This window comes from Callithrix jacchus, chromosome X (assembly GCF_049354715.1).
Source record: "Callithrix jacchus isolate 240 chromosome X, calJac240_pri, whole genome shotgun sequence".
Lineage (NCBI taxonomy): Eukaryota > Metazoa > Chordata > Mammalia > Primates > Cebidae > Callithrix > Callithrix jacchus.
The window spans coordinates 108,427,981-108,454,131 of NC_133524.1; the positions used below are offsets into that span (position 1 = coordinate 108,427,981).

Here is a 26,151-nt window from a genome sequence, read left to right on the forward strand (position 1 = left end):
CCTCAAGAAGAGCAACCCCAAGGCACATAATCATCAGATTCACCAGGGTTGAAATGAAGGAAAAAATGCTAAGGGCAGCCAGAGAGAAAGGCCAGGTTACCCACAAAGGGAAACCCATCAGACTCAAAGTGGATCTCTCAGCAGAAACCCTACAAGCCAGAAGAGCGTGGGGGCCAACATTCAACAACCTTAAAGAGAAGAATTTTCAACCTAGAATTTCATATCTAGCCAAACTAAGCTTCATAAGGGAAGGAGAAATAAATTCCTTTATGAACAAGCAGTTGCTGAGAGATTTCATCATCACCAGGGCTGCCTTACAAGAGCTCCTGAAAGAAGCACTGAACATAGAAAGGAAAAACCAGTACCAGCCACTCCAAAAACATACCAAATGGTAAAGAGCATCAACACAATGAAGAAACTATGTCAACTAATGGGCAAAACAACCAGCTAGCATCAAAATGGCAGGATCAAATTCACACATAACAATATTAATGTTAAATGTAAGCAGCCTAAATGCCGCAATCAAAAGACAAAGACTGGCAAATTAGATAAAAAGTCAAAACCCATCGGTGTGCTGTATCCAGGAAACCCATCTCACGTGCAAGGACACACATAGGCTCAAAATAAAGGGACAGAGGAAGATTTGCCAAGCAGGTGGAGAGCAAAATAAAGCAGGAGCAGCAATCCTCATCTCTAATAAAATAGATTTTAAACTAACAAAGATCAAAAGAGACAAAGAAGGGCATTACATAATGGTAAAAAGATCAATGCAACAATAAGAGCTAATGATCCTAAATATATATGCACCCAATACAGGAGCACTCAGATACATAAAACGAGTTCTTAATGACCTGCAAAGAGACTTAGACTCCCACACAATAATAGTGGGAGACTTTAACACTCCACTGTCAATATTAGGCAGATCAACGAGACAGAAAGTTAACAAGGATATCCAGGACTTGAACTCAGACTTGGAACAAGCAAACCTGATAGACATTTACAGAACTCTCCACCCCAAATCCACAGAATATACATTCTTCTCAGCACCACATCACACCTACTCTAAAATTGACCACATAATTGAAAGTACATCACTCCTCAGCAAATGCAAAATAATGGAAATCATAGCAAACAGTCTCTCAGACCACAGTGCAATCAAATTAGAACTCAGGGTTAAGAAACTAACTCAGAACTGCACAACTTCATGGAAACTGAACAACTGGCTCTTAAATGTTGACTGGATAAACAAGGAAATGAAGGCAGAAATAAAGATGTTTTTTGAAACCAACAAGAACAAAGACACAACATACCTGAATCTCTGGGACACATTTAAAGCAGTGTCTAGAGGGAAATTTATACTCCTAAATGCCCACATGAGAAGCAAGGAAAGATCTAAAATTGACACCCTATCATCAAAATTGAAGGAGCTCAAGGAGCAAGATCAAAAACTGAAAAGCTAGCAGAAGACAAGAAATAACTAAGATCAGAGCAGAACTGAAGGAGATAGAGACACAAAAAAAACCTCAAAAAAATAAATATATCCAGGAGCTGGTTTTTTGAAAACATCAACAAAATAGACGGCTAGCCAGATTAATAATAAAGAACAGAGAGAAGAATCAAATAGATGCAATAAAAAACAATAAAGGATTATCACCACCAATTCCACCAAAATACAAAGTACCATCAGACATTACTACAAACAACTCTATACACATAAACCACTATACATGGAAGAAATGAATATATTTCTAGACAGTTGCACCCTCACAAGACTAAATAAGGAAGAAGTTGAAACCCTGAATACACCAATAACAAGGGCTGAGGTAGAGGTAGCAAGTAATAGCTTCCCAACCAAGAAAAGCCCAAGTCCAGATAGGTTCACAGCCGAATTCGACCAGACATACAAAGAGGAGCAGGTTCCACTCCTTCTGAAACTATTCCAAACAATACAAAAGGAGGGAATTCTTCCCAAATCATTTTATGAGACCAACATCATCCTGATACCAAAACCTGGCAGAGACTCAACAAAAAAAGAAAACTTCAAGCCAACATCCATGATGAACATAGATGCAAAAATCTTCAATAAAATGCTGGCAAACCAACTACAACAGTACATCAAAAAGGTTATCCATCACAATCAAGTAGGCTTCATCCCAGGGATGCAAGGCTGGTTCAACATACACAAGTCTATTAAGGTAATCTACCACATAAGCAGAACCAAAGACAAAAGCCACATGATTATCTCAGTAGATGCAAAGAAGGACTTCAACAAAATTCAACAAGGCTTTATGCTAAAAACTCTCAATAAACTAGGTCTTGATGGATCATATCTCAAAATAACAAAAGCTATTTACGACAAACCCACAGCCAATATCATATTGAATGGGCAAAATCTGGAAGCATTCCCTTTGAAATGTGACACTAGGCAAGGATGCCCTCTTTCACCACTCCAATTCAATATAGTATTGGAAGTTCTAGCCAGAACAATCAGGTAAGTAAAAGATATAAAAGGTATTCAGTTAGGAAAGGAGGAAGTCAAATTGTCTCTATTTGCAGACAACGTGATTGTGTATTTAGAAGACCCCATCATCTCAGCCCAAAATCTCCTCAAACTGATAAGCAACTTCAGGAAAGTCTCAGGATACAAAATCAATGTGCAGAAATCACAAGCAATATACAGAGTTAAAGAGAGCCAAATCAAGAAGGAACTGTCATTCACAATTGTGACAAAGAGAATAAAATACATAGGAATACAACTAACAAAGGATGTAAAGGACCTCTTCAAAGAGAACTACAAACCACTGCTCAATGAAATAAGAGAGGACACAAATAGATGGAAAACTATGCTCTTGGTTAGGAAAAATCAATATTGTGAAAATGGCCATACTACCCAAAGTAATTTATAGATTCAACACTATCCCCATCAAGCTACCTATGACCGTCTTCACAGAACTGGAAAATACCACCTTAAACTTCACATGGAAACAAAAGAGAGCCCACATAGCCAAGACAATCCTAAGCAAAAAGAACAAAGCTGGAGGCATCATGCTACCTGACTTCAAACTATACTACAAGGCTACAGTAATCAAAATAGCATGGTACAGATACCAAAACAGAGATATAGACCAATGGAACACAACAGAGGCCTTGGAGGCAATGCCACACATCCACAACCATCTGATTTTTGACAAACCTGACAAAAACAAGAAATGGGGAAAGGATTACCTGTTTAATAAATGGTGTTGGGAAAACTGGCTAGCCATGGGCAGAAAGCTGAAACTGGAACCCTTCCTGACACCTTACACTAAAATTAACCCCAGATGGATTAAAGATCTAAACATAATATCTAACACCATAAAAACCCTAGAAGAAAATCTAGGCAAAATCATTCAGAACATAAGCACAGGCAAGGACTTCATGACTAAAACACCAAAAGCATTGGCAACAAAGTCCAAAATAGACAAATGGGATCTAATTAAACTCCAGAGCTTCTGTACAGCAAAAGAAGCAATCATTAGAGTGAACTGGCAACCAACAGATTGGGACGAAATTTTTGTAATTTACCCATCTGACAAAGGGCTCATATGCAGAATCTACAAAGAACTAAAACAGATTTACAAGAAAAAAAGAAACAAACCCATTCAAAAGTGGGCAAAGGACATGAACAGACACTTTTCAAAAGAAGACATATATGATTCCAATAAACGTGAAAAAATGCTCATCATTACTGGATATTGGAGAAATGCAAATCAAAACCACATTGAGATACCATCTTATGCTGGTTAGAATGGCGATCATTAAAAAATCTGGAGACAACAGATGCTGGAGAGAATGTGGAAAAACAGGAACACTTTTACAGTGTTGGTGGGAGTATAAATCAGTTCAACCATTGTGGAAGACAGTGTAGCCATTCCTCAGGGATCTAGAAATAAAAATGCCATTTGACCCGGCAATTCGTTACTGGGTATGTATTCGAAGAATTATAAATCATTCTATTACAAAGACACATGTACACATATGTTCATTGTGGCACTGTTTACAATAGCAAAGACCTGGAACCAATCCAAATGTCCATTGATGGTAGACTGGACAAGGAAAATGTGGCACATATACACCTGAATACTATGTAGCCATAAAATGAACTCATAAAAAATGAGTTCATTTTTTATAGGTACATGGATGAATCTGGAAACCATCATTCTCAGCAAACTAACACAAGAACAAAAAATCAAACACCGCATGTTCTCACTCATAGGAAGGTGTTGAACTATGAGAACACATGGACACAGGCAGGGGAGCATCACACACTGGGGTCTGTTGGGGGGAATAGGGGAGGGATAGCAGGGTATAGGGAGGTTGGGGAGGGATAACATGAGAAGGAATGCTAGATATAGGTGATGAAGGCAGCAAACCACATTGCCATTGATGTACCTATGTAACAATCATGCGTGATCTGTATGTGTACCCCAGAACCTAAAGTGCAAAAAATATATATATATGTGTGTGTGTTGTGTGTGTGTGTGTGTATGTATATATATATATGGAAATACTTGATAAATGACACTATCTTCAGATGCTTGTTGCAGCTTTCACTCTAAAGGAAAATCTCTACTATTCTCTAACAGCTGGTGTGAGCAGATGAGCTGGGGGCAGGAGCCTTGGATGCCATTCCTCTGATGTCATAGAGTTAAGAAACCAAGAAATGGCAGAGAGAAAAGGGTCACTCTCAATCTTATGAACTAAAAGGATATAAGGCATATGTAGGATGATATTCCCATATACCAAGATTTACATAAAAAGAAGCATCAATTAATCTTGAATAAAAGGTTATACTACCAAAAACTGCTTGAAAAATCTGTTATATACTCTCATCATCCCATTTTACAGAGGAAATTAAAACTCAGGAAAGGGATGTGGCTTGCTTAATATCTCTTCAAATCTTTGAACGGTGAGCAGCAATTTTATTTTTATTCTTAATAGCTTTTAAGAGGAAAGCATTTCAATAATCTTTTTGGATACCATCACATAGTAGGCACTGTTCTATGTGCTTCATATTTAAGTCTCACAGCATTACTATAGGGTGGATCTTATGATATTCATCTTACAGATGAAGGAACTAAGTACGGGAAAGCTAATTAAATTGCCCAAGGCCTCAGAGATGACCTTAGACTTGGAAATAGAAGAACTCAGAGAGACTGGATTGAGAGCCTATGGGTTTAACCACTAGGTTCCTGTCTCTCAAACACAATGGTTAGGATTACCAAGATACTTTTTATCAAACTCTGTCCATCGTGTCAATGCCCTTCTCAAAAACTGATATTGGATTCTGATTCAACAATCTTAAATCTTAATTAACTTCACTAGTTTCTGAGGATCCCCAAACATGGTGAAATGAGAAACCCAAATCACTGCCTAGATTTGCATTGCCAATCCTGGATTTTACCATCTAATGAAGCCCCTTCTGCCTTTCCGGGTGGTTATTCAGCATTAATGAAATGTGTTTGGTGCTATTCTATGCACAACATATGGAATGATCTCTGCTCTACAAGAAAGTGTACATCTGAAGCATCTCTGCAGCTGCATGGGCAGCAGAGCTTCTCCTTGCATGCTGTTATTTTGGTTGCTACAGTCTCTGCCACATGACGCAGTTCCATTTCTAGAACTGTTCAGATTCCTGACGTAAAATCCATTCAAAGAGCCTGGTTAAGGGTATGCACTCAGCGGACAAGGTTGTTTTCTGGAGCTTCTGAGTTATATCATCCTGGAGTTTAAAGGATATAAGGTTAGGAAGGTGTAGAAAGGAGTGGCCAACACCAAGTCAGGGGTTTTCTGATAACCCCAAAACTCCACATCTATCCCTGCCATCATAAACTCAGCCTAAAGTGTTTGTTTCCCAATTTTCACTTATGTGTATCTCAGACTAGGACCAAGTTAGGACATCAGCTCTATAGTCCCCCAAATGCCAGAATAGATCTCACAGAGAGCAGGTAGGGACCAATATTGATGGTAAATAAAGAAAATTTTATGAAGATGTTTCAGTCAAAGGAAAACCATGCAATTTTTTTTTATTCTGAGGACTAGAATGAGGGAAGTGATACTGAGGTATGAGAAAATGGATTTGTACTGAATCTCATGTAGAATCTGACCATTAAAGGGGGTTCTGATTGATTTGCAATATTAAATACAAAATGAACAAATATTCAAGCTGAAAACACTGAGGGCTTATCAAGCCCATCCCTCTTACCTTCAAGTTTTAACCAGAGGTAGAAAACTAGGTGCCAAAGGTTGAGTCCAAAATGTAGAAACATATATTTGACCAGAATGCGGCTTTAAAAAGTTTTGAATTTAAATTCTTGTTTGGGCATGTCCTCTGCTGATAACCACAGTTCTTACCACTCCAAATTATCTCCTACCCAGTATTTTCACAGGTTTATGTTACTGCTGGACCCCTGAAGATATTTACATTTGCAACCCCTGCCAAACTGCCTGAGAATGATAAAATTATATACCAACGCAGGGAGGTGTGACCACCCAGGGTCACCTGCATCTATTCAGAACTTAAAACAAGAGGAAATAAAATATATTTCTGTCACAAAATAAAGTGAGGTTGTGAGTAATAGTAATATTCTTTTGAAGGATCTAAGATGTAACGTTTTCCAATATTGATGCATATGAGGCTGCTCCTATTCATGTAATATATTTAGTATAATAAGTTACTTAGGAACAGATTTGAAATAAAGAAACTTATCTGAGGTTATCTGAGGTTCTTTGTCAAAAACATCGGTACTTTCTGGTTCCTGTGTTTGGTTGGATTGATCACTCTGATTTAACTCAGTGTTTCTTTACTGGGGGCACACATGAACCTATCAGTATTTCCCAAGCTAAGTTCTTATTGTAAATCACTTTGTGCATAACATATGTTGCTAACTTCAGTTTGCTGTTTGCATGAATATCGTCCCCCCACCAAAAAAATATGACTGAGAACCATCAACAGAGCCTGTTAATAGGCTTCCCCCAAAAAGGTTGCTTTGTTAGCTGCAATATGCTTTCTCTCTGAACTCATTGCCTCTACAGTTCCTCTGTGAAATGCGGAAAATAAAACCTCTCTTTCTTGGTTTTCTAATTTTGTGGACTCCTAGATGAAAATGCCTGATGGCTCAGCCTTAGCTTTCCCCTAGACCCTCCAACAACTAGCCATTTCCTAGACCTTAATTTTCTGTTTCCTCCTTAGAAACTTCCTTCCAATATTGGGAAAAATATTTCCTGAGTTGACTGTGTCCTGATTTATGTCTGATTCAGCTTGTAGGCTATTGAAGCTGTTTAACAACTGTTTATTAATTAAACATCCACAGAGTTTCTTGGACTAATCAAGTCCTGTTTACTCTATGGCCAAGATCCATTTTCATCAAATCTGTGTTGTAGGGTACAGGAAGGGTGGCAAAAAAGAGACAAGAGTTGACAGAAGGTATCTTTATCTCCTACTGACCATCAGCAGTCAGCCCTGTCAGATTCCCTGTGGTGTACAAGTCCTGGGGGTATCCTTGGAGATGGTCCTTGGGTACAAAAACAGGCTTGTTTCATTGGGAGGCCAAGCACAAGTTGAAACCAAGGGAGAATGCAAAGCCGTGTCTGAGGAAGAGTGCTGGGGGAGAAATTGAAGACCACCTTAATCTTCAGATCTGAGATGAGGGCGGGGACTGAAACAGAAGCAGAAGAAGAGAAGGAGCTGTGAAGGGAGAGTAGGTCAGAAAGACTCTGAGAGTCTGGGCCTGTGGTCCCTCCTTAACTGGAATCCTCCAAGGAGACACGGAAGAGCAATCTTTACAAAAGCACCTAATAAACTTGTTTACACACACACACACACACACACACACACACACAACTATTATAAAACATGTGTGTGTGTAGGGGGCCTAGTGGTATTTGGATATATAGCAGGGAGAAAATAGTAGGAGAAGGAGGGAAAGAGAATTAAAAAAAAATCCAGAAGCAGGTTATTCTGGTGCTAGCCACCTCTTTGCTCCTTCTTTACACTAATTTTTCAATCTGCAAGGAACCCGTAACTGGAAATCACTGAAAGTTTTCTATTAGCTCTCCTGTCTAAAACCAGGAACAGTTTATTCCAATGATATAATGATTTGATTTTCCGTTATGAGCGATAGTCATCTTTCTTGCTCTTATGTGTTATAGGCATTCTTTCTATCCCCAGGCCATTCCATTTAACTAGAATAGATATGTTTTCCTTCTAGACTTAGTATTTAATTGTATTGTCACCACAATAGCCAACTGGTTTTACTTTGCTCTGCTTCCTTTAGGCTGTTTTGATACTGATGTAGCAATGCTCTCTCAGGTCAATAGGACTTCTGACTGGAAATATGCTGTTATAAAAATAATTAAAATAACATAAATTTCCTTTCTACAAAATGCAAAGTAATATGTTACTTGCAAGGTGTGGAATGAGGGATGAGGGAAGAAAGAAATACAGAACCAAGTTCCTGCTCTCAAGAAGCTTACAGTGTACTTGGGTACAAAAAACATTAAGGCAGAAAATAATGGTTAATAATTACATAAAGTAATCACTACAAAGGGCCAATTGTTATACTTAGACTCTTCTCAGTGGACTCAGAGAAGGGAGTAATAAGAAACTGGGAAAGCTAGCAAAGACTTTAAAATGCCTGGCACATACTAGACATGCAATATATATTTATTGGGTGAGGTAGAATTTGAGCTGGATCTTGAAGGATAGATCATATTTTAGAGGCAGTTTCAAATAGGAGCTATATTCTTGCTACAATACTCATGTAGGTAAATCTAGAGGAAGCGGAGGGTGTGCTGGGGGGCACTGCGAATACTTTTTCTAGAGCAGAGGGTTTATAGGAAAAGATCTTGCTCAAAATGTTGTTGGTGCCGGACAATGGAAGGCCTAGAGGTCCATGGGAAAAGAGTTTGAACTTTATCCTATAGGCAGTGGGGAACTACTGAAGGTAGAAAGGTAATGTCAAGTGAGGATGAATCTGGTAACTGTGCAGGATGGATTGACAGGGAGAGACTGGAGTCAGTTGGACCGGCTCGGAGGCTTAGCTTGCAGATAAGGGTGGTAAGTAGGGTAATAACAGTGGAAAATGGAGCAAGATAGGCAATAACAGAAAATGTAGAATTCAAATGAAGAGTACTTAGTGATTTAACTATATATATATATATATATATATATATATATATATATATATATATAGTAGAAGGTAGGATGACTTCAACTTCTACTGCATAAGACTGAGGAATGGTATGGTGGTGGCATTACCAACATTTTTTTTTTCTGCTTAGAAGTTCTTGTATGAAGTCTTAGGCTGGTTTGCAAAAATATTAGTCTCAGTGCATTTCGTGTAATTATATCTTGAGACTCTGAGACTTGAAGGGACCTAGAGATTCTAGACTGGTTGGTTTTAACTCTGGCTGTAGAGCCAACTGAAACTATGACAGATCAATTCCATTGTTACCTAAGTCATCTCTCTTGCTGTTTCATTCAGATTTCACGTCTGTGGATCCTTCCCAAAATCCCCTTTCTAGGCAATCCATTCAGGGGCTGAATAACTTTTATCACTGGCATGTTTTCTTCCCTACTTTTCTGTGTGGCATAGCCTCTCTGTTTGATATTAGCTCATGTCTTTATGCTTGTTTTGGCCTTTGAGAACTGTAAACATTTCAGGGACTGAAATTTGCTGCTTTTTTATGCAGCCATAGACATGTAATAAAATTTTAAAAAATTGTTATTTTAAAGCTCAGATTCTTTATTTTTTAATTATAATACTTTAAGTTCTGGGGTACATGTGCAGAACATGCAGGTTTGTTACATAAGTATACACATTCCATGATGGTTTGCTGCATCCATCACCCCGTCATCTACATTAGATATTTTTTTTAATGCTATCCCTCCCCTAACCTCGAACCCCCTGCTTTATTTTTGTTTTGTTAATTTAAATAAAGGAATACTTTTGTCTCTATGTCAGGGCACAGAAACATATTTTCCCCCTTTCTCACAGGGGATTGGGTTCAGTAGTATATACTTGAACTAATTTTTTGAAGAAAAAGATATCAGAGGAAGAGATATGAAAGATTAAAAGAATAATGTCATGTAGTAAAAAAAAACCTCATTTTTAAGTGCTTACTTATTCTAAAGCCATTTATGATAATTGAGTTTGTCTACAAGCTGGCACACATCCTGCCCCCCAAACACATGCACACTCCAAAATATGAAAGGTCTCTGGTCACTCCTGTCATACATAGGAAAGTAAATGAAGGCAAAGTAAAATACCATTTTTGATTGAAACAATGAAGGATTGGAAAGTAGAGCTCAGGGATCTTGGTGCTCGAAAATATAACATATTTTGCTCATAGTGTATTTTAAAAAGCATTTTCATAATCCATGATTCATTGGATCCGCACAACTTTCTTGTGAGATAGATCAGGTAGATATCATTATATCTCAAGCCATGGAGAAGATAAATTACTTACCAAAGTTCACTGAACATTTTAGCAAAAATGCCCTTTTTCTTAATTATTTTTTCTTTTTCTCTGAAGAGGAAAGGCTATTTGCCAATCTTTGCTTTGGGCCACAATAGTCAGTCAGTCAACAAGTGTAGGGGACAACTGGAAGAGAGATATATTCCCTCCTGCAATGCGGAGACCATAGAGCTGCTACCAATTGTGCCAGCTTCGTATACGTCTGACAGCTGGCTTCCAAAATGCAAAGGAAGTACTCAGAATCTTTGGCTCAACCCCACAGAATGGGATCCAAACCTCTGTCTTGTCCATAATCATTGACTGACTTTCCCTATGCATCTAGAAATGTATCAGTCAGAGCTCTCTGGGGACAGATAGTCTGGTGTGGTTGGAGTCTAGGATATGCACATGGGAGTAGCCAAAAGTACCTTTGGAGAGCAAGTCAGAGACCTACTGGTCATTTCAAACATGATCCTATAGCCAGAGAAGAACCATCAGCCAACCGTTTTTTTTCTGTTTTGGAGATAGAGTCTTGCTCTGTTGTGTGGGCTGGAGTTCAGTGGTGCCATCTTGGCTCACTGCAACCTTTGCCTCCCAGGCTCAAGCAATTCTCATGCCTCAGCCTCCCAAGTAGCTGGAACTACAGGCGTGCGCCACCACTCCAAGCTACTGAAAAGTTTAAAAATGAGTCTTTGAAAGGGAAGACAACTTTCTTTCATCCTAAGACCTAGGGATTTTCTTTTCATCACAGGATGGATCAAATCATGGTCTAGGTGAGTTTAAAAAAAAACATTAGTTTCACTCACACACATGGTTTCAATGACTGATTTTGCACAGCAGTGAATATAAAATCTAATTTTTTATGTGTCTCTCCTGAGCTTAAAATCTCTTTGACACTTCCTACTGAGCATCACCACTGGTATATAATCCTTCCACACATACCTTAAACTTGACATACTCAATACCAAATTTATCATCACCCTCATCTCAACCTACCTCACATATTTCATATCCATTTTTGACAACACCATCTATCCAGTTTCCCAGGCCAGAAAACTGGGAGTCATTCTTGAAACCTACTTTTCCCTTACTCATCCCCATCCTATCACCAAGAGCTATCAATATAGCCTCTGATAATCTCCTTCCTGGATTCAGGATATTGCCATCAAACCTCCTGTTTTCTGGTATCCATGGCTTCATGGTCTCTTCCATCTTTCCCTTGAGGATTGTGACATTTCCATAACACAAATCTGATCATATCTTTGTCCTATTTAAAAGTTTGCTGATGGGGTCGGGCTCAGTGGCTCATAACTGTAATCCCAGCACTTTGGGAGGCTGAAGCAGGTGGATTGCTTGAGGTCAGGAATTCAACAGCAGCTAGGCCAACATGGTGAAACCCCATCTCTACAAAAAATTAGCTTGGAGTGGTGGCGCATGGCTGTAGTTCTAGCTACTTGGGAGGCTGAGGCATGAGAATTGCTTGAGCCTGGGAGGCAAAGGTTGCAGTGAGCCAAGATGGCACCACTGAACTCCAGCCTACACAACAGAGCAAGACTCTATCTCCAAAAAAGAAAAAAAGAAAGTTGGCTGATGGTTCTTCTCTGGCTATAGGATCATGTTTGAAATGACTAGTAGGCCTCTGACTTGCTCTCCAAAGGTACCTTTGGCTACTCCCATGTGCATATCCTAGACTCCAACCACACCAGACTATCTGTCCCCAGAGAGTTCTGACTTTTTTCATGCCTTTCTCTTGGCCTAGAATACCTCCACCTGAAGCCCGTTCTCTGCTTGTGAATACCTACTTCTTCAAGTCTCAGCTCTAATGTTACATCCCTTCTATACAGCACTCCCTGACTTCTCCAGGCAGAACCAAACCCTTCTGCTTCTGTGTTCCTATGGTTAAGAGTCATCTACAGTTCTGCACATACATTGAAAATAGCTCCTGTCTCAAATGATTATAATTATTTTATTTGGCATTTACTTGTTTTCATTGAATACTCATGACATCTATATTTCATTTACGAATTCCTTTAATCATTAAGCCCTTGTGTTAGACCCTGGGAATATGGTGGTGAACCAGAAAGGTCTTGCCCTGGCCTTCATGGCACCTACCATCAGTGCTTAGACTGGCAGTGGATGCCTACTAATAAATATCAAATATCAACAGAACATGGTAGGTGTACAGTTTGAATGTAAGTTGCCAGGCAGCATATCATAGAGGTGAAGAGCATGGTCTCTTCTCCAGAATTGGGCTAGCCTGGGTTTGAATACTGGTGTCACCATTTATTAGCTGAGTTGTTTCAGACAATTTACTTAATGTCCCTGTCTCTTGTTTTCCTCATCTGTAAAATAAGAATTATTATAGTCTTTATCTCAGAGGGCTGTGATGAGGATTATGAGAGTCAATATTTGTAAAGCACTTAGTGTCTGGAAAATACCAAGCATTTAATAAAATGAATTAAGTAAAGTTTAAGGAGAGTACAAAGAAACTTAAATTGCTCAGTTTGAGGGATAATGTGGCTGGCCTTGCTGCCTCCTTACCAACTCTGATTTTACCTGTTCATACATGACCTTCCCCATTTCTGTCATTTTCAGTTCAGGGCTTATTCAATAAAAGGAAAGAGAAGGAAATGGTGGGAATGCCTCTTCAGTGTAATTATATAGCCCAGCACCCTACCACCTTCTCAGATTACCTCCCACACATACCTAGAACTTCAGCCTTGCCCAGAGTCAGTCACCTCTGTAGTGGCTAGGGATAAGGCTTGCCCTGATAAGTGGGCCTTAGGTACTTCTCTGTCCTATTAGCAGTCCCATTTCTCTTCCATTCGTCACTAGAGGTGACTCTTTCCCCATTACTGCCTGCTTTCATCACAGAAGACTTGGGGGTCCCTGGAACTTGTAGGTAGACATTTTGCAGGGCCCCAATAGCCTTTGGTCAACTGGAGTCCTTGGTCCTAGCCATTCCTTCCCTTGTCACTGCTCTTACTCTGACTGGCACCCCTCTGGGGCCTCTGAATCCAGTAGTGTCAGGAAGCAGGATAGGGGAGAAGATAAAATATAGCTAATAACCTCAGTCATTATTTATATATTGCTTTATTTATCCATTGAGACAACTATTTTGCCATATTGCTGGACTGTGTGTCTGCTGTCTCAGCTTTGGCAGGCCAACTATGTCACTGCTTTAATGACTCCAGAGTATTGTCACTGAGAGGTTGTCCTAATTGTCTCTGCTCCCCTGGGTTGGTGGCAGGACTTCCACATCTGTCTGGAGGCTACAGCTGGCCAGTGGGATGGCATTCAGTCTCAGAAGAGCCTTGCCCTCTGCCAACTGCTCACCTCCGCTGCTTTCAGATCAGAGCTCTTGAGACCTACTTCTGACCAGAGAGAGCTACTAAATGCTTCCACTTTGCCAGAGATGGGAAGTGAGGCAGACTCTGAGAGGAAGCATGGCAGGTGCATGAAATGCTCCACTTAACAGTGAAGGGGCTGGGAGGAATGCCAGGTGCATCTCACCTGGCCATCTAACTGTCAAGGTCACTGCATCCTTGAGCCTCCTCTGAGAAGTTAACTGAATCCTTAATGATCAGTTAGATCTGGGCATTGATTTATAAGCTTGTTCACACACATATTTTCTTCTTCTTACCCCTAAAACCGTCTGTTGAGATAGATGATATGATCACCCCATTTTACATGTGAAGAAACTGAGGCATAGACAGGTTAGGAAATTTGCCATAATATTGGAAGTCTGACCTTGCCATTCCAAGCACATGCTCTTCACCATTGCAGGGATATCTCTTCTGTCTGTCCTGCTCCTGTGCTTTCAAAATGGGCAGAGATGGGCTGCTTTTACAACCTACTCTTTATGTGCCCCTCCCTCCATTTATAATATTTTTCCTGCTGTCTCTAGTTCATTCTGGCTATCCAGGAAGACTGAGTAGTGTCCTGTACTTGAAATCTCCCTCTTTCCCACTTGCAGAGAGAAAAAGCCTGAATAATTGAATTCGTACTGCTGCTCTGATAGCCGATTCTTGGTAGCAGGAATTGCATGCATGTCCTAGGGAGTTCACCTTTTGAACTAAGACTGAAGCTTAAAAGGAACAAAGCTTAAATGATGGGGATTCAGACACCAAAGTTGGGTGGTAGTGGGGAGAAGAAAGTATTTTGGGTGTGAAGATGGTTAGAACTCTCTATTTTTGAATGCTAGTCACTAGCTATAAGGGCAACAAAAGAGCTTTGAGGTTCTGGCTTCTGATATCTGCCTGCAAGGGGCCAGGTCAGCACTGCTGCCTTCTGACTGGTGAGCATCAGGGAATCACACACATCAGCACAGCCTGCACTGCTGGGACCACGTGGAACACTCTATTCTGAGTACAGGACCAAATTGCTCTCAGAGAGTGTAATTAGGAAGAGCCCTGGGTTGTGAGTAGAGGGCCTTGGGGTCTCATTCCAGGTTTGCTGTTGCTTCACTGGGTAAATGCCTTTGCCTCTCCAGTTCTTTTCCCTGTCTTTAAAAAGAGGTGATGCTCTCTGAAAAGGAAAACAAACACTATAGCATTTGAAAAGTACTGTATACTTTTCACAAATAATATCTTGTATGATCAGCCAAGTCTACCTTAAACTGAGAAGAAAGAAATGAGCTCAGGGAGGACATCTAACTTGCCCAAGGTCTTATGACCAATAAGTGTCAGAGCCAGGCTTCAAGCCTAATACATGCTTCAAGTTATTTATATGTTAAATGAGGATGATGAAGATGAAGATGGCACCTAATGAGTGCTTATCATGAGCCACACTCTGTGCTAAGCACTATTGTTCAATCCTCCTAACAGCTCTATTAGGACAGCACTACTATTATTCTCATTTTACAAATCCTAGAAGTTGAGGTTCAGAGTGGCTTAGTGTTTTGCTTAAGGTCTCACTCCTAGTAAGTAGCAGGGCTAGGATTCTTGACCCCCCAATATAGTGCTTTTGACACTATACTCATCTGCTTAAAATGCTGGATGGGAAAGTACTTTGGGCATGTGTGTGCTATCTGAATGCAAACTGGCCCTCTCCATTCTTTTAGCAGGCCTCCAAATGAGCCTGGAAGCCTCTAAGGGGAATGCACACTTGTCTGAGTCCCAGGCCAAAAGGTCAGCATAAGATTGGGAAATGCCTACAAGAGACCCACTTTCCCCCGCAGAAGGGCATGCTCTCTAGAGGAGGTGTAAATGGAATCTTCACTGCTGCCCTGGCTAAATTTCAGCTGAACTGCAAGTCTCCGGGGGGCTCAGTGGTCACCTTTTTAGGAACACTTGTTCCATTTCTTTCTTGCCATTTCAACTTGTAGCCAAAGTATTTGTTCCCTGGATCTGTAGCCCCCTCAAGCAACACCTCCTTCCCCCACTTCTGCTTTGCCCTTAGTTTGCCCAGACAGGAGTTTTCCTGTTTGCCCTTAATCTTACCCCTGGAGTCTCAAGGGAGCCAAACCCAGTACACCAGCTGTTGTGGCATTTTATTTGGATTTATGCTGGACACCATAAAGCTTGTGTCCTGCATCTCACAAATTAATTGGGATTTTATTGCTAGGCTCATGAAGTCCTGAAAGGTACTCAGACTCTAGCACTAGCCCCCATCCTTCAGCAATATCATTCTTTCTCCACAAAAGTCACAGTTTATGTTCCTTCTCTGAGCTTTCCAATGTACCGTCTGTCTGTGTTATGTTGCAAAGAGATTTCAGGGAAAGAAATCCAGAAGTGTCTGGGGAGGCTGTGTCATTGTGAAAACATGATACCACACCAGGCAGGATAAAGATGTGCAAGCTGCAGAGCCTTTTGATAAGACCAGGGTCCCAGAGCCAGTGATTCCAATGACAAGCTGGTAGGGGATTCAAATGTTTGCCAATGGTGGCGTTACATTTTCCAAATATTTCAACATGACTAAAAGTCATGACTCAACTCACCCCTCTGCTTTCTGGATTTATTCTTTCAGGTTTTTCAGCAGTTCTAGAGTAATTCACATTGTTGTGCAGATTGGCACCACCAAGTTCAATTTTCCAAGCTCTGTCAAGCCTACAGGGTCATTTTATACATACTCCTCTTTGGAATCTCCTGGGCCAACTTCTTTCTGAAAGTTCCACAGCCAGTGTTCAATCAAGTTCCCCTACCCATGCCCCATAACAGAAAAGTTTGTCTCCAAACTCATAGAGGAAAGAATGTTTGAGATATGAATTTCCCTCAACCCACATAAAATTTTATATTTGCTTTCAACTTGATTTTATTTCTTGCTGAAAAATTGTTCCTACTCCTTTCTAAGGTTAATTGCTGATCTCTACTCTGTATCTTCCTACCTCAACGGGTTGTTATTTTGTTTTCTTTCTTCCCAGATGCTCGATTTTCATTCACTTCTCCTCTTCCCTGTGTTCAAGTCTCTTCACTAAAATTGAAAATTCCCCCAAACCAAAGTTTCTTCATCCTCCATCCTCAAATCCAGTGTGAAAATTTTCAAAAGTATAATTTCTATATGTATAGACCACATCTCTATTTCCTTTTGCCGCCTATTGCAATTTGGCATCTATCCCCATCACTCATTTCTACCACATCAAAAATCAACAGCAGCTGACATTTAAGTTCTAGCTATGCATCACGCACTGTGTTAGGTGTCTTACACAAATTATATTATTTGATCCTCAAAAAAATCCTATGAAGTTGGGATCGATAAGTGGCTCATTCCTGTAATCCCCACTCTTTGGGAGGCCAAAGTGGGTGGATCGTTTGAGCCCAGGAATTTGAGACAAGCCTGGGCAACATGGTGTAACCCCCTCTCTATCTCAAAAAACAAACAAAACAAAACAAAGCAAAACAAAAAAACAATATTAGCCAGGCTTCATGTCGCATGCCTGTATCCCCAGGTACTCGGGGAAGTAGGAGGATCACCTAAGCCTGGGGTGGTGGAGGCTGCAGTGAGCCATGAGCACACCACTGCGCTACAGTCTGGGTGACAGAGTGAAACCTGTCTCAAAAATAAATAAATAAGTAAAATAATACTGTGAATAAACACCATTTTAATCTCCATTTTACTGACAATGGTCATTAGAGCATTTGGGTGACTTTTTCAAGGTCACATTGTGTAGTCAATGGGAGAGTTGGGATTTGAACTGAGGTAGTCTGACCTTACAGCGAATCCTTTAACCTAAGGACTGGCAAACTTATTTGGTAAAGGGCTAAATAGAGAAGATTTTAGCTATTTTTGTTTCATATGCTCTCTGTTGCTCAGCTCTGCTATTGTAGTAGGAAAGCTGCCATAGACAATACATCAATGTATCACTGAGTGTGTTCCAATAAAACTTTATTTATAGACATTAAAATTTGAGTTTCACATAACTTTTATATCATGAAATATATTTTCTTTTGATTTTTTTTCCAACCATTAAAAAATGTGAAGACCACATTTAGCTTGAGGCCACACAAAAACAGATGGTGGGCCCAATTTTGCCCATGGCTTGTGGTTTGCTGTCCCTTGTTCTAACCACTACATAATTCAAAGCCCCTTGAGTTGTCAAATCCAATGGCTGTAGTTATTAATGCTGCTAATACCCCTCCCCTTTTTGGGCATTCTCTTCTCCAGTAACTTTTAGGCCATCACTCACTACTAGTTTTCCTCTGTTTCTATGATTGCTGTGAGTCTCTTCTGAAAAATTCTTTTCTCCCACTTACCTCTGAAATATTGGTATTTTCAAGGATCAGTAGTTGACCTATTCCATTGTTTAGCCTGCTGTGCTAGAGTAAGTGATTCTACTTCTAACACTCACTCTTAATATGGTAACAAGGAGCATGGACTTTGGATTTGTAATTGCCTGGGTTTGGATCTTTGCTTCAATAGATAACACTTGTGCGACCTTGGGTGTGTGACGTCTCTGAGCCTTGGTTTTAGTCCTTTTGTTAAATGAGGATAAAAAATAGCATTTACTTCATAAGGTTGTTATGAAGGTTAAGTGATTTACTATTTGGAATATTCTTAGAACCATGCCTTTGATATAGTATATACTTCATAAGTATTTTCATCATCACTGCTATTATTGTCCTGTTATTATGGGATAATGACTCTGTAATCTATATCTACAGCTCAGACTTCTATTTTGAGTTCTAAACCCATTTATCTAACTGCTTGTTTAACATCTGTGCTTGGATGTCACACTGGCACCTTTACTTCAACATGTCCCAAACATAACTCATCATCCCTTTTCTATCCCATATCACCTCACCCTAACCTGCTACTATTTTTCTTCTATCATTTTTTATTCTTGTTAACAGCATCCATCACTGTCCACTCAATCATTTATATGAGAAAGCTGGGAGTTCAGTTTTATGTCAGAAAAAAAATGACATGAAACATCCAGCTTTAAAGCTAAGGTGAGATGGAACATTTTAAATCTCCCTCAGTTGGGACTTGAGGGAGATTAGCTGTGTGGGTGATTTGAACATTTTTCCTCTCTTACCATGCCTTGTCTTCCTTCCTTCACTCTTGTCAGATTGATCTCTTCTCTCTCTCTTAAACTTGGTGTGCCTGTTTCTAACTCTTCACCTTTGATCATATAATTCTTCCCATCTGAAATGTGCTCCTTGATATATTTCCAAATGCCACTCATCATTCAAGGGATAAAATACTTATGAAGCCTTCCTGCCTTTTCTAGTCAATAAAATAAGGTATGTTTTGAAACAGAGAATTTAATTTTTAAATTGAATGTCATTATTACATATTTCAGACTTTATAATGCTTTCTGTCCTGAGTCTATAAGTTGTATTGAGCAGGTCATGTTCTTCTGGTGAATTCCTTGTAGTGCCTTGCACAACTCTCCTTTTCCTTTAATCACTCTTCCTGTGGCTCTTCTCCCTCCACTAAACATGGGCCACAGATTAAACCTTAACTATCTGCTTTTGTGTCTCTCCTTTCTTTCTTGGAGATTTTACATCTATTTCTTAGAGATAAAACTTGTTTGTTTTTAGGAGATGGAGTCCTGCTCTGTTGCCCGGGCTGGAGTGCAGTGGGGTGATTTTGGCTCACTGCAACCTCCACCTCCTGAGTTGAAGCAACTCTCCTGCCTCAACCTCCTGAGTAGCTGAGACTACAGGTGTGTGCCACCATGCCTGGCTAATTTTGGTAATTTTAGTAGAGACAGGGTTTCACCATGTTGGTCAGGCTGGTCTCAAACTCCTGACCTTAGGTGATCCATCTGCCTCAGTATTCCAAAGTGTTGGGATTACAGGCGTGAGCCACTGCACGCAGCCCAGAGGTCAAAAGTTTTATATCTGTGACTTTCCAAATTTTCATTTCATTCCTAAACTTTCTCTTGAGCTCCAATGTCATATCTAATTTTTTTTCAGTAAAGGTGGTTTTATTTATTTATTAATTTATTTTTTATTGTACTTTAGGTTCTGGGGTACATGTGCAGATCATGTAGGATTGTTGCATAGGTACACACATGGCAATATGGCTTGCTGCCTCCATCCCCCTGTCATCTACATCTGGCATTTCTCCCTATGTTATCCCTCCCTAACCTCTGTATTACCCTACTGTACCTCCCTTGGCCCCCCTAACAGACCTCAGTATGTGATATTCTCCTCCTTGTGTTCCTGTGTTCTCATTGTTCAACACCCGCCTATGAGAAATGATTCCATAAGATAATGTGAAGGTGAGGTGACACAGGAAGATAACTTATTATCAACTTCTTATCTTCCTGTGTCACCTCACCTTCACATTTTCTTATGGCATCATTTCTCTGTTACCTAGCAGGGAGGGAAAGCTTACATTCATCCCTGACTACCTTCATCACATATCACACAGCCATTCACCATGATTGTTCCTTCACAGTGTATTTTATACCCCATCCTTTCCAGGTGCACCACTGCAGTAACAGCAACAACAACAACAACAACAGTGTAACAGTTAACGTGCACATGTTTACTATGGCTAGGTACTGTACTAAGTGCTTTGTACATGTAACTCATTTCAACCTCACAGTATTTTTTTAAGGCAGGTATTTTTAGTTTTTTTTTTCTTTTCATAGAAGAGAAAACTAAGGCTCAGAGTGGCACAGTTAGAATCACACCCAGATGAATTTGGACCAGATTCTGTATAACCATAGTGCTACTCTTAATGCCTAGATTTCTATAATTGCTTCCTAACTGGTATGCCTGCCATTGCTTGCTCCTCCACCAAACCTTCCTATACACCATTTCCAGAATAATCATTCCCAAACATGGTTATCATTATTTCATTTTTTTAATCTCAAAATCCTTTTGTATCTTCCTCTCATCCACTAAATTAAATTCAGCACAGCTTGACATCTAAAGTCCTCTGCAGACCAAACATCCCCATTATATCTCCTGGAAGTGCCGGCCTGTGTTTCCATGAATGGCTTAAAGCATAATCCCTTATTTCACCATACAAGGATTTCGCTTCATGTTTGCTCCCATCATCTCACTCACTTCTGATCATGTTGTAAGTTCCTAGAGGGAAAAGGCTGGGCATGTATGTTTGCATTCCCAACAGTGCTTTCCACCTAGTGTACACTGAGTGAATTTTTGTCAAGTGATTGATAGTAGGGGCACAATTATCACTTTGAGGATCAAACTGTTTAATTACTCCTTTCCATTGTCTCTATGCTTCCAACCACCCCTTTCATTTTTCTCTTCCTTGGCATAATTTCCCCATAAGAAATGCGAAATCCTCTATTTTGTAACATCAAACATTTAGGGACAATCTTTACCTACCCATCACTACTTCATCAGCCTTTTCTGAGATGTATCCACAAATAGACATTTTATATTCCTGTCAATTTTTCTTCATTACTTGGTCTTTATTATTAGACTAAAAGCTACTCGTTTAGGAAAAGTTTCTGGAGATGACCACTGTGTAAAGACGACAGCACAATCAAAAGCATAAAGTTTTCTGGTGTTTCTTAAGGTTAAACATTTTATATAAGCTGCAAACTTTCAGGCCACGTTCAGCACTGACTAGGGTCTCCTGAGCTACAGTATCCATAAGATGCCACTGGAAGTGACAACTAGGAAGCTCAGTTCCAAATCCTGAGATGCTACAAATCTCCAGATATTCATGCATCACAGAGAAAAAGCATGCCCATTTTTATGGGATTTTTAGTTGTTCTGTGGATGCTTGCTATTTTCTGAGCATTGCCAGGAACTGGGGACTACAATGCCGAGGGACAGTGTGGAATCTCCTTAGAGTTAGAAAAATATGTTCAGGAAGGTCAAGGTTTTTAGATGTTGGCAGAGATTTATTTATTGATAAGGATTCTGAAATGTAACATCTATCCAGTGGTTCTAATTGTTTAAAGCAATATTTATCAAACTTTTGGACAATAACTCACAGCAAGAAGAACATTTTATTTTGAACCTTATACACAAACATGAAGATATACATGTGTGCACATATACACATGCATTACTAAAGTAAGATTAATGAAACAATGCTTACTCTTACTGCATGAGAGTCACATTTCTCTATTTTGTTCTATTTTATTTAAAAATAGTGGCTATCAACTATTTCACAGTGTATTAATGAATCACTGCCCACAGATGGAAAACTACTGGTTTAAAGGGTAGCAAAAAAACAAAACAAAACAAAAAAACAGAAGATGGTGAAATGCTATGTTTTGTGCCACTAGAAGGCAAGTGTATATTGTATGCTACTGATATGCTGGAAAGAAGAGGCACTTACATTACAGCTAAAGAACAATGTTCATAGTAGGAATGACAAAATAATTACTTCTGGTATACTGATTTTGTCACTAGCTTTATTCAATTCTTTGTTTAAACCTAACTTTTCATCCTTTGTTTTCAGTGCCTATTGCTATAAGAGATGGTACCCAATTATATGGTAGCCTGTTTCAATGTTTGTAATTATGTAAGAGTTCCATGCTCTTTTGCAAAATAGATAGCTGTGTCTATTTTATCAAAGATTATTTATAAATAAGGCATTACACTTATTTATGCTAAAATATAATCCCCTCATTACAATATGGAATAATAGAAAAATATATTTCATAAATATATGTTTATTTCCCACTGTACACTCTGGGCCTCCTCCTCCTCCTCCTCCCTCTTCTTTTTCTTCTTCTTCTTCTTCCTCTTCTTCTTTCCCTCTTCTTCTTTCTCTTCCTCCTTCCTCTTCATCTACATTCTCTTCTTCTTCTTCTGACTCTCTTTCTCTTCCTTTTCTTCTTCTTCCTCCTTCTTTTTCTTTTCTATTTCCTTTTCTGCTTTCTCTATCTGTTTCTCCTTTCTCCTCTGTCTCTCTCTCACTGTCTCTCTCTCATGTTTGAGTTTCCTAAAATTCCAGGACACTGGGATGTTTAGATAAAATTGATGGGATACATAACAATATTGAGGCATTAAGGTTATATAATATATAGAGTATTTAAGTGAGCATCATGGGGTCAAAAGGGTTATAAGGCATTTTAGAAAGTGGGTGGAGTCACCAGTTGCTTAGTTAACTGACTGGCCCGAAGATCTGTCACTTAACACAGATGTTAGTTCTTTCGAAGTTGCATTGTAATGAGAATGCAACAAAAAGACAAAATGGATTTGAGCTGTGGTTTGAGACATTTTGTTAAAGTGTAAAAATATTGCTGTACGATTGCTTGTATTTTCATTCAGAAGTTTTAGAGGGAAACAAATCAAATGAGGGAGGGGTGGGGACAACCATGCAGATGGAAAACAGAATACCTTTTTACACATTTTGATTTTTAAACCATGAATATAAATTAACTATTCAAAAATGTGAATAAAAAGATAAAACACAAAACAAAATAACAACAACAAGTGAAACAATAACCACCAAAAGGGCTTTCCAACAATGAAGCAGCTGCATAACGTAGGCCAATAGGGAAATTCAAGATTTGGAAGAAGAGAGACTGTGACCCTGCCTCCACCATTCACAAGTTGTGCAATGTTAAACATACCAGCTAACTCGTCTAATCCTGTTTCCTTATCTGTTAAATGGGAATAATAATAATTTTTGTCATATAGAAACTGTAGTGAATTTCATTTAAGACCATGTATTTGTAGCACTCAACACATAGAATATTATGGTAGATAAGATATGGCCACCCCATAAATATGTCAACACCCTTATCCCCAGAACCTGTGAATATGATGTTACATGGTGAAAAAGATTTTTCAGATATAATTGAAGTGATAATTAGCAGACCTTAAAATAGGAAATAATCCTGATAGCCAGCAAATAAATTAAAACTTCAGTTTTATGACCTCAAGGAAGTGAATTAGGCCAACAATCTGAGTGAGGAAGTATATTCTCTGTTAGAGCCTCCAGAAGGGAAGGCAGTCCTGCTGAAACCTTGATTTTAGCCCAGTGATCCCTGTGTCAGACTTCTGAATTACAAAACTATAACAAGAATACATTTGTGGCACAGTGATTTGAGGATAGAGATCCTGTGCCATATATACTTTATTAGTTAGCAGGAGGCATCTGAACAGCTTGGTATACTAAGGTGAAATCAGGAACCTTTGGCAGAAGTAAAGCAGGCAGAAATGCTTTGGTCTACCACCTTCAGTGATGGAGCCATGGCAAAAGACAAATTAGAATATTCAAAAACAGGCTAGCGGAAAGCAGCATGACACATTTGAAATATCCATTCAATAATTAAGCACTGGAATGGCTTGCAGATTGGAATTTAATATTGTATGGAGTAAAATGAGATGGCAACACCAAAAATGTACTCCAAGGTCCCCAGTTTCCTGGTTCTATGGAATTCTATCACTGTTTATTCAGTGTTTGCAAGTCAAATACAGGCAATTTTAAGATGCATCACATATGAGTTGACTTCTGGATTAATTCCATTCCCAACCAAAGCAAACACCTGGATAGTTTTCTCTCCATTTGTTTCAAAACATCTTTGGTTCTCTCATATTCCTCTCATCTTTTTCCCCTCTGCATCTCTAATTCCCTGGCCTAGTCTTCTCTAACTACTGTGGGTCTGTGTGCCATTCTGGTTTTAGCTGTTAGGTCTAGAAAGAACAGAATCTTTGGATTATAGCTCTTACAGCTGAGAAGAATGGCAGATATCTGGTTCAGGTCTTCATGTTGAAATGTATACTAAAGCCAGGTGAATTTGTTTCAGTGAAGCTGGGGCTACATTGGTTCTGAATCCCCGAACCTGCTGACCTGCTTGTCCCCTGGGTGACCATCAGGACTCACTTCAACAGCCAGATACTTATATCATCAAGAACAGAGAAAAACCAACACCGTAGGCTTCATTTGTGCTGAAATTTTGAGTTTTTCCCCAACTATGATGCTGCCAGTTCTTTCTTACCTGTGTGCAACTCGGTCTTTGCTATATCTATAGGAAAGTGTAATTTTAACCTAAGAAAATACTTATGGTTGCCTTTAAAAAGTAACAGAATGGGCACCTTTTCAGATCCTACTTGAGTAATCTTCATTCTGCTCTCTTTCAGCAGTGAACATTAGAACAAATTGCCTGATGCAATATAAACAGTTTCACTTAATGCAAAATCTGTTTCTCTTATTTGCTGAGTTGGAGGGAGGCAATTCATTGCATTTTTGTAAAGCAGTAATAAATAGAAAGTTTAACAGAAGACCCTCGGTGTGTTGGAAGCACAAATTCACCTCCTGCTCCCCTCTGTTACAAAAGCGCAGAGCCAAAATTGTATGGGGTTGATTGAGGTCCTCGAAAAACTACACACACACACAAACACACACACACACACACACACACACACACACACACACAGATTCTCTCTCTCTCTCTCTGTGCATATATATATGTATATATATATATATATACAGTGAAAGTTTATGAAAATGGCATCTTCCAGGGACCAAAATGTGGATTTTTAGGTGGCATTCAATTCTTCCTTCAACCTCACAGAGAGAGCTTCAGAGACTCCTTGACCCTGTGGGTTTCATTTATCCCAGACTATATATTTGCCTTGAAATGAACTTCATACTATGTAATTGTATTAGCATGCCTTCTAAGCAGATTTGAAAGACATGATGAAAGGTACCATGTGATATCATTTATATTTCTGTTTTTAAAGAGTTTATGGGTAAGGAGACATCATATAAATCATTAATAAAACATCAAAAAACCTAGGGGACTAACAATAGACAGTTATGAATGCTGATATATAAACTTGTCTTTCTTGTTAAATGCCATAAAGATAAATACCAGCAATAAAAAAATGAGTCTAGGTGTGCCATGTCAATGTAATAAGTATTTCTCATTTGAAGCCAAGGGCTAACATGCACAATCTCTAAAAGGAGAATTATCGATTAGTCTGTGTCTCTCCTACTCGTATAATAAACTTGGGTAAAGTTCAGAGATTGTATCTTTCAGGCTGGTTTCCCCACTTCAGGCTTTTCATGAGGGAGTAATAACCTTGCTAAACACTTGACCATCACCAGGTATATGACTGTGATCCAAAGAGCCCAGGATATAATAAGGAAAAACCCTTCTCTTAGTCTTATTGTAAGAGACTGTGGAGAAGGATCAGCACCTGTGAATTCAGCTCAGTACCTGCATATGTGGGATATGATCATGACCATTTGTCCAACCCAGTGTGTGTGTAGAGAGGGAGAGAGGTGTCTACTTTGAAGCAGAGATCTGACTGATGCCCC

General features: G+C 39.3%; 1 protein-coding gene across 2 annotated transcripts in view; it reads right to left on the minus strand.

Moving 5' to 3' along the window:
* The window catches only part of TRPC5 (transient receptor potential cation channel subfamily C member 5), a 298,330-nt gene that overhangs the window by 270,755 nt on the left and 1,424 nt on the right, over window positions 1-26,151 (minus strand). The window lies entirely within an intron of this gene.